The sequence below is a fragment of the Bubalus bubalis genome, chromosome 6 (genome assembly GCF_019923935.1).
Source record: "Bubalus bubalis isolate 160015118507 breed Murrah chromosome 6, NDDB_SH_1, whole genome shotgun sequence".
NCBI classification, from domain to species: domain Eukaryota; kingdom Metazoa; phylum Chordata; class Mammalia; order Artiodactyla; family Bovidae; genus Bubalus; species Bubalus bubalis.
Genome location: NC_059162.1, coordinates 77,333,702 through 77,342,275, shown reverse-complemented (window position 1 = coordinate 77,342,275; position 8,574 = coordinate 77,333,702).

Below are 8,574 nucleotides of genomic sequence, written 5' to 3'. Positions count from 1 at the left end.
CTATTGATTTTTTTTTTTGTCTAGGTTCTGATTCACTATTTTCCTGCTTCTTTGCATGCCTTGTAGTGTTTTTTGTTTTTGTTTTTTTAATCAGATACCAGACATTGTGAATTATCTTGTTGGTTGCTAGATTTTATTGTGTTCCTTTAAATACCATTATATTTTTTCTGACACAGAGTTGTTGGATCATACTTGGATCTTTTCAAACTTTGTTTTACCCTTTTTCTTTGGGGTCCACAGCAGCCTTTAGCATGGTTTTAGGCCCATTGCTGAGATGTTTGACTTTTAAGTTTCCTACCTGATGCCTCATATATTATGAGATCTTTCCATTCTGACTTGTGGGAACAAGAACTTTGCTCAGTCCTATGCTATGACTATTCTTTTCTAAGAGATCTTTCCCTGACCTCGGGTAAGTCCATCTCATTCAAGCATAGATAAATTCTCAGTCATAAACATTTGGTTGACCCTTCTACAGATTTCTGGAGCTCTCTTTCTTCCCAGCTCCCTCATCGGCAGTACTCTTCCCAGCAAATTTTGGCTGCCTTATTCTCCCCTAACTCCAGTCTCTGCTTCTGACTCAGCAAGAAACACTGGACTCTGTTTGGGTTCCCCCTTTCTATGCTACCACCTGGCAACTCTTTCCAGAGGGTAAGCCGGTGCCGCTACAAATCTCACCTTATTTGTTTTCCTTCACTCAGGCATTACAGCCCTGCTTTGCTGTTATCCAGTTTCTGAAAGCTATTGTTTCATATAATTCTCTAGTTTCCTATTTATTTAAGGCAAAGGGTAGGTTTACTCTTCATTCCAACATCTTGGCTAGAAACAAAAGTTCAATTTCCTTGCTTTTTAAAAATACTTTTACAATATAATATGTATATACAATTAATTTTTTGAGTATTCTAAGATTATTTAACTACATGGTAAGTAATACTGTAAGTTGTTTTTTAATTATCTGTTTTCTCCACTTAAAGTAGGGTTTATAATATTTATCTTTATTGGTTTTAGTAGTTACAATCCACTCATTTTCACCACTGTATAATATTTCATGATGGGACTGCACCAATATTTACTTCTCTTCTCTTCTGTCAGTGTTTGGATTGTTTTAGTTTTGTGCTATCATGAACAAAGGTTAGTGCTAATAGAAGTATTCTTATGTGTCTGCTAGTAGACAGATGCAAGAATTTCTCTAGCATATATACCCAGGAGTGGAAGTACTGGATTTGAGTGTAGACAATATCCACTTTATAGGATCATGCCCTCCTTTGTATTTTTCAAACTACTAGGCTGATTTCAGTTTCTCAGTTCCTCTTTACCAACCCAGAGCCTTTGCACAAATCACTTTCCATACCCAAAATACATTTGCCACTTGCTGTTTACAAAGCATTCTCTTTCTGTGTTTTAGATGTCTGTCTAAATGTCACTTTTGCAGAGAAGCGTGCTCTGACAACCGACTCCAAACACGTTTCCCCTCTTTATTCTCTGTTGTAGCACCTAGTTCATTTATTGCCTCTTTCTTTCACCAGGCTGTAATGTTCATGAGGGCAGGACCAGTATCTACCTTGTTGAACACTGTTTATCTAGTGCCTAGCTCAAGTCGATATTTTAAAAAATATTTTCTGGAGGAATGAATACATTTGTTGTTCAGTTGCTCAGTTGTGTCTGACTCTTCGTAACCCCATGAACTGCAGCATGCCAGGCTTACCTGTCCTTCACTATCTCCCAGAACTTGCTCAAACTCATGTCCATTGAGTCGGGATGCCATCCAACCATCTCATCCTCTGTCATCTCCTCCTCCTATCGTCAATCTTTCCCTGCATCAGGGTCTTTTCTAATGAGTAGGCTCTTTGTATCAGGTGAATGAATACGCAGAAGCAAAAAAAAGATACTATAATCTTTTTTTACAAATAAGGACGTTGAGGCTCAGGAAGGGTTATGTAACATAGCAACATGAGACAGTGACTGAAGAACCAGGATTCCACTACAGGACTTGTTTTTGAAGGCTTTGGATAACAGCATTAAACTAACAGAATCTTCCAATTGTTATGAAGGCGATCTCTCTTAGTTCTTGGGACCCCCTTCACTATCTAGTGCTCTAGGACTATGGGGAACTTTTGGAGCTAACTAGCATGTTTTCATAGGCTGTTGGGCATCTCTCACTCTGCACATTGAAGACAGGTACCTTATTAATTGTTGCCATATCATAAAAGAGTTTCTGTGGAGGGTAAGGAGTGGGATAACCAGGATTTATTTCACTAATTAAACTTGGACTATTCCACTGACTTAAGATCACCTTTATCTGTGCTTTAAGCATAAACCAAAATGTGTTATTATGGATTTCTTGTGTTCAGGAACATGCCCTTTGATCTCAGTGTCCTAGATGTCTAACAGAGTAACTGCCTTACAGTAGATACTCAGCACATATTAGGTGAGTGAGAAGTGGCAGAAGCTAGGTTGTTAGAAGGGGATATCATTTTACCTTAAGGGCAAAATAATGCCACTGAGATTTATGCATATGCTTTTCATATTATATAGGCATACCTCAGTATCTCTGCTCAATTCCAGACCAGTGTGTGTGAGTGCTAAGTCGCTTCGTGTCTGACTCTTTGTGACCCTACGGATTGTAGCCCACCAGGCACCTGTGTCCATGGGATTCTCCAGGCAAGAATATTGGAGTAGGTTGCCTTGCCCTCCTCCAGGGGATCTTCCCAACCCAGGGATCAAACCCATTTCTCTGAAGTCTCCTGCATTGGCAGGCGGGTTCTTTACCACTAGCTCCACCTGGGAAACCCTCAGACCACTGTAACAAAGAGAACATCATAAAAAAGTGAATAACATACATTTTTTAGTTTCCCAGTGCATATAAAAGTTATGTTTACACTATACTGTAATCTATGTGTGCAGTGACATTATATCTAAAAAATGTACATGCCTAATTTAGAAACTTTATCACTAAAAAATGCTAATTGACATCTGAGCCTTCAGTGAGTTGTAGTAATAACATCAAAGATAATTGATCATAGATCACCATAACAAACATAAAAATAATGAAGAAGTTTGAAATATTTTCAGAATTACCGAACTGTGACATAGAGACACAAAGTAGTAAGCAAGTACTGTTGGAAAATGGAGCCTATAGACTTGCTCAAGGCAGGGTTGTTTCACAGACCTTCAATTTGTTAAAAAAAAAAAGAAAAAAAACTCAGTATCTGTAAAGTGCAATAAAGTGAAGCACAATAAAATGAGGTGTGCCATATACATATATATAAATGTACAGATGTATGAAAGTAAAGTAATATAATAGCTTGTTCTGAAGACTTACTGTTATGGGAAATAAGCATTATAAATTAGAGCAAAATTAAAGATACTTGACAAAACCAGCATACTCTGGCCAGGAAGACTCTTGAAGCTGTGGAAATGTTGGTAGAATTATCCCTTATGGCAGAATTAACTACACCCACACACACACAAAGTATACTAGAAAAAAAATCTAACAAATACAACTCTGGTAGAGACATGAAAGCAAAACTAAAATCTAAAGATAGCAACATAAACCAGTTGTTACTGTCGAAGGGTACTTGGCATTGTGACTAACAGTAGGGGCAGGAACATCAAATCTGGGTTCAAACCCAGCTCCGCCATTTAGTACTGTAGAACTCAGCAAATTACTGCTCTGAGCTTCCAGCTTCTCCTCTGCAAAGTGAGGACAATAACATCTACTTTGTAAGGTTATCTTAAGGTTAAATAATGTAATAGGAGTGTTTAAAACAATCCTGGATACATATTAAATGCTCAGTAAATAAGAGTGCTATCACCATTGTTCTCATAATCATCATTATATCATATTGGTAATTTGAGTAACACACTTTAATGGGAAGCTCATGGAACTGGAGATGTACTTTGTTTGGACAGCACAGAAAGTATTTTTCTATATACTTGCTATGCCTTCTTTTTCTCTACTCAAACAATAGACTATTGTAAAGTACCTGGACAACTGGATTAATCTGCTATGATAACAGTTAATGCCAAATGTATTAGAAATAAAAAACTATATTAAGGCCCGTTCCACGGGGAGAATACTACATCTTCATGATCATAGAGTACAGAGGGTCTTGCTCAACAATTAAAACAAGAAAGACTCTGAGAAAGTTCAGAGAGTGGGAGAAATACTTCTCCTGCACAGTAAGAGGCAAAGAAGCTGGGTAAACGTGTGGTTGAATCCTAGCTCTCTCTCATTATTTATAATGCTTGAAGTTAGATAGTTCTGTGAGCAGTAGTTTCTTCATTGATAAAGTGACAGTATCGCTGCCTATCAAGATTCTGTGAGCATTAGATAATGTAATCACTGCTGAATTGCTTGGTGGAGCACCTGGCACAAAGTAGACACCGATAAAAAAAAGAGTGATCTCTTCTTTCCTTCCCAAATCTCTTGAGTGTTCTAAAGTCTCAGTGGAAGGAAGCTAAAAAAATTCCTTTCTGAGAATAAGGGGCAGCTGTTAGAAGTGGGAGAGTGTTGTCCAAGGCCCTGGAGATTTTCCTGTTTTTATAAAATCTCAAAATAAGGAAGCAACAAATAACAGAGTAGCAAAAAGAAATTGCTGTGTGCCCTCTCTTTGATTTTTTTTTGCTTTAACTTCCTTCTCTGTTTTCCTAACATACCTCCTTCTTAAGGTTTTATTGTAGTCTAGATCCTTCTAGAACAAAATGTCCAGGTAACATGATCACACAAGCTAAATACTGAGTTTTGGAAGCAATGACAAACATATCATATAGGCATAAATCTTTAGTGGCTATGCATTTCTTTTAAGATTTTCTTTTATGTGGACAATTTTTTTTTGTCTTTATTGAATTTGTTACGATATTGCTTCTTTATTATGCTTTGGTGTTTTGACCTCAGGGCATGTGAGATCGTAACTCCCCAAGCAGGGATTGAACTTGCATGCCCATATTGAAAGGCAAAGTCTTAACCAGTGGACCACCAGGGAAGTTCCATGGTTATGCATTTTTGTAAAGATTAATAAATTCTGTGAAGCTTCATTTCTTCTTTCAACTCATTATTACTGAGAATTCATTATATATTAGAAACTGTCCCAGATCCCAGTAACACAGACATAACACTATCTTTTCAAGTTGTTTGCAGCCCAAATCCTTTCTTCTTACCCTCAACCCCTGAAATGTGACTGCAAAGAATATTTACACAAAGACAAAACTCTCCCATACTGATCTCTGACCATTGTCAGCCTTTATAATGATAGGAAGTCAAAGAAAGGAAATGCCAGAAAGCTGCAAAGACAAAACAGACACACAAGAAAGTGTGACATGGTTAGCCAACATGGTACAAATTTTCAACTTAATCTGGGTATCTTCACTGATTTTTAAAATCATTTCTAGGCCATTATCTGAAAAATCTACTTTTTGTCTTTCCACTTAAATTAATTAAATCAGAAATGTCACTTCTGTTTTCTTTTTGATCTGTAGTAAGGACTCATTCAGCTTGAGTCTCTTGAGATTTGAGATACATGCATTTTCTTATGAGGTGTGCTCTAATCTCACAAGTGGACTTTGTTAGACTTTCTTGCACTCAAATTCCCTTTGCTCTATCTTTCCTGTTGTTGTTCAGTTGCTATGTCATGTTTGACTCTCGTGACCCCATGGACTGTAACCCATCAGGCTTCTCTGTCCATGGGATTTCCCAGGCAAGAATACTGGAGTGGGTTGCCATTTCCTTCTCCAGGGAATCTCTGCAACCTAGGGATTGAACCTGCACTTCCTGTTTGGCAGGTGGATTCTCTACTGCTGGGACACCAGGGAAGCCCAACCTATGTTTCATAGTTATTTTAAATTAATTTTCCTTGCTACATTGTTTGCATTATTCTATGCTACCTTAAATCCCTTTGGAATCAAGGAAAGATAAATAGAAATATATGCCTTTGGCTTTTATACTATACTTGTTGAAGATAGTCTTCCTTTGTGTATTTTTTCAGAAATGCAACTCACAAGATTTTTTTAACCTGTCAACAGTTAAAAGATAATGGTTACAATGGCAAATGCTAACTTTACAGAATTTTAATTTATTTTATTAATAAGACTAGTTAGTTTATTAATAAACAATAGGTCTGGGAATTTATTTTTTATAATAGCCCAAATTTCAGAGCCCTTTTCACCTTGGTACAAATAAATAACTATTAGAAAAAAGTATAAAAATATATATCAATGGATTTATGTTTTAAAGCATTCTAATCTGTTTCTTCCAGTTGTTTCCATGCTATTTGATTTGTAATGAACAGGATGGTTAAAGGTTCAAAAAGCCCCGTGGAAGTCTTTCTTTTGGGATACATCCAACTCATAGCATGAAATATTATAGCTGCATAAATTATTAATACCACTTTAAACCTCTATTGGAAACTGCAGCATGAACCAGACTGTTTTACTATGTAAGCCACACCATGGGAGCATGTTAAGCACCTTTAGATGCTGTTCTAATTCAGCACTTAGCACAGTGCCTCCGAGCACGACTGGCTCAATTATACGTGTTTTATTTGCTGAGTTCCAGTCATTTGAGTTCATTTGATCCACTAAATCATTAATAGGGGAAGAGGGGCTTGTAGTCAGTTAGTTCAATTCAACAAGCATTTATGGAATACCTATTGTGTAATCTGATCATGTCACTCCCATACTTAAAATCTTGCAATTATTCCCTGTGGTTTTCAGGATAAAGTTCAACTTCTTCATACAGCATATGAGGCCCTACCTAATCTATCAGCAATGGCAGATATGTGACATACAGGCTCCACTCCGTTCTTCTGCTCCCATTACAAATGGAGCTATTGATTGCATCAATTTTCCCCACGGAGACTGGACATGGTTTCAGAATGCTTCTTAATACAATGTTCCAGGTGGCCACTACCAATAGATCAGAGTTGAAATCTATTTGCTAGTCCCGACAAGCTACTCTTCTAGCCTCCCAAAATGTCACCAAACACCATTTGCTTCAGCCACATTGCAAGAAATATAGTTTCCTAAACATGGAGAACTTCCACACTTGTCTGCCTTTGCCTCTGCTATTCCCTCTTCCTAGAATAATCTCCTTCTTCATGTTTGCTAGCTCACACATTCTGAACAATTCAGCCCAAGCTTCACATGAAGATCTGTATGCTTTCTTCTGTGCTCTCAAAGAAACCTGTACCAAGTATTTTATCAGGGGGACCATGATTGTTAACTGCTTGTCTCCCTGACTAAAATTAAATTCTTTAAGAGGAGAGGTCATGTTTTATTCCACTTTGTAAATATTTCAGGCAGCCAGCACAGGGATTCAAAAAATGTTCAAAAAACAAACATTCTAGCCACTGTACTAGGTTCCAGGAACACAAAAGAGAATAGGGTGTAAGACTAGGAAACAGTTATTGAGTATTCCTACATACCAGGTCCTATTCCAAGCACTTTACGTGCATCATCTTATTCAAACCTCACAGCAACAACCCTTCAAGGGAGGTGCTACGAGTATCCTCCTTTTGTGAAATGAGGAAACTAAGACACTGAGAAGCCAACTGGTTTCTCCAAGGTGATTCTCAGCCAGAGAGTCTGGTTGCAGAATTTCTAACTATTATGTTCCACTGCTTGGGCCCTGCACGGGCCCTGAACTCCTTAAAGAGTTCAAAGACTAGCAGAGGAAGACAGGCAGGTAAATGACTCATCACCATAGAGCATGGAAAGATTATAGTAGTCGTTCATGCAGCATAAAGGGGTAGCACAAAGGAGGGAGGGGTTAATGTGGTTGGGGCAGATGGACAGGTGTTAGGGAAGGTTTCACTAAAGAAGTGGTATTCAAATCAGCTTTGACAGACTAAGAGGAGCACAGGAGATGGAGATGAAGGGAAGGATATGCTAGGCAGAGAGAAGAGTATGTGCAATACAAAGAGGAGGGAAGCAATGTGATGTTTGGGCACCAGGACCAATTATATAATTTGCTGAGCCCAGAGAAAAATGGAAATGTGCGGCCCCTTATTCACAAATTACTAAGAATTTAAAAACAGGGTATAGCAGAAGAGCATGAAATCAAACAGCCTTTGTAAGTGCAGGGCACAGGTTGCATTGTCCATGAAGCCAGACTGCTGGGCACCATAAATGCTTCAGCCTTGCTGGAACAAGAAGTACCTGGGGCAGAAGTACTTTATGAGCCAGGAAATGACACTGCTGAGGTCAGCAGAGGTCAGATCATATGCCTGGCTGAACAGCCTGGACTTTACCCCATAGTTGACAAGAGGCCGAAGAAGGCATTTCAGCAGGGATGCAACCTGATCAGATTAGTTTACAAAAAGATACTTCTGTCCTCCTATTGGGAGTGGATGGAAGACCAGCAGGAGCATTAGCAGTTATGCAGGTCAGAGAGGCTCAGGTCTTGAACTTGGCCTTTTCAGTGAAGATGTCTGAGAAAGACAGGTCTGAGAGATGAGTAGGAGGCACAGCTGGCAGGAGCTAATGCTAAGGGTGCACAAGGAGCCCATGAGGAAAGAAGACTGGACCAAAGGCTCAACCAAGGGTGTGGGGTTCAAGAGAACACATCACCCTTGTGCTTGG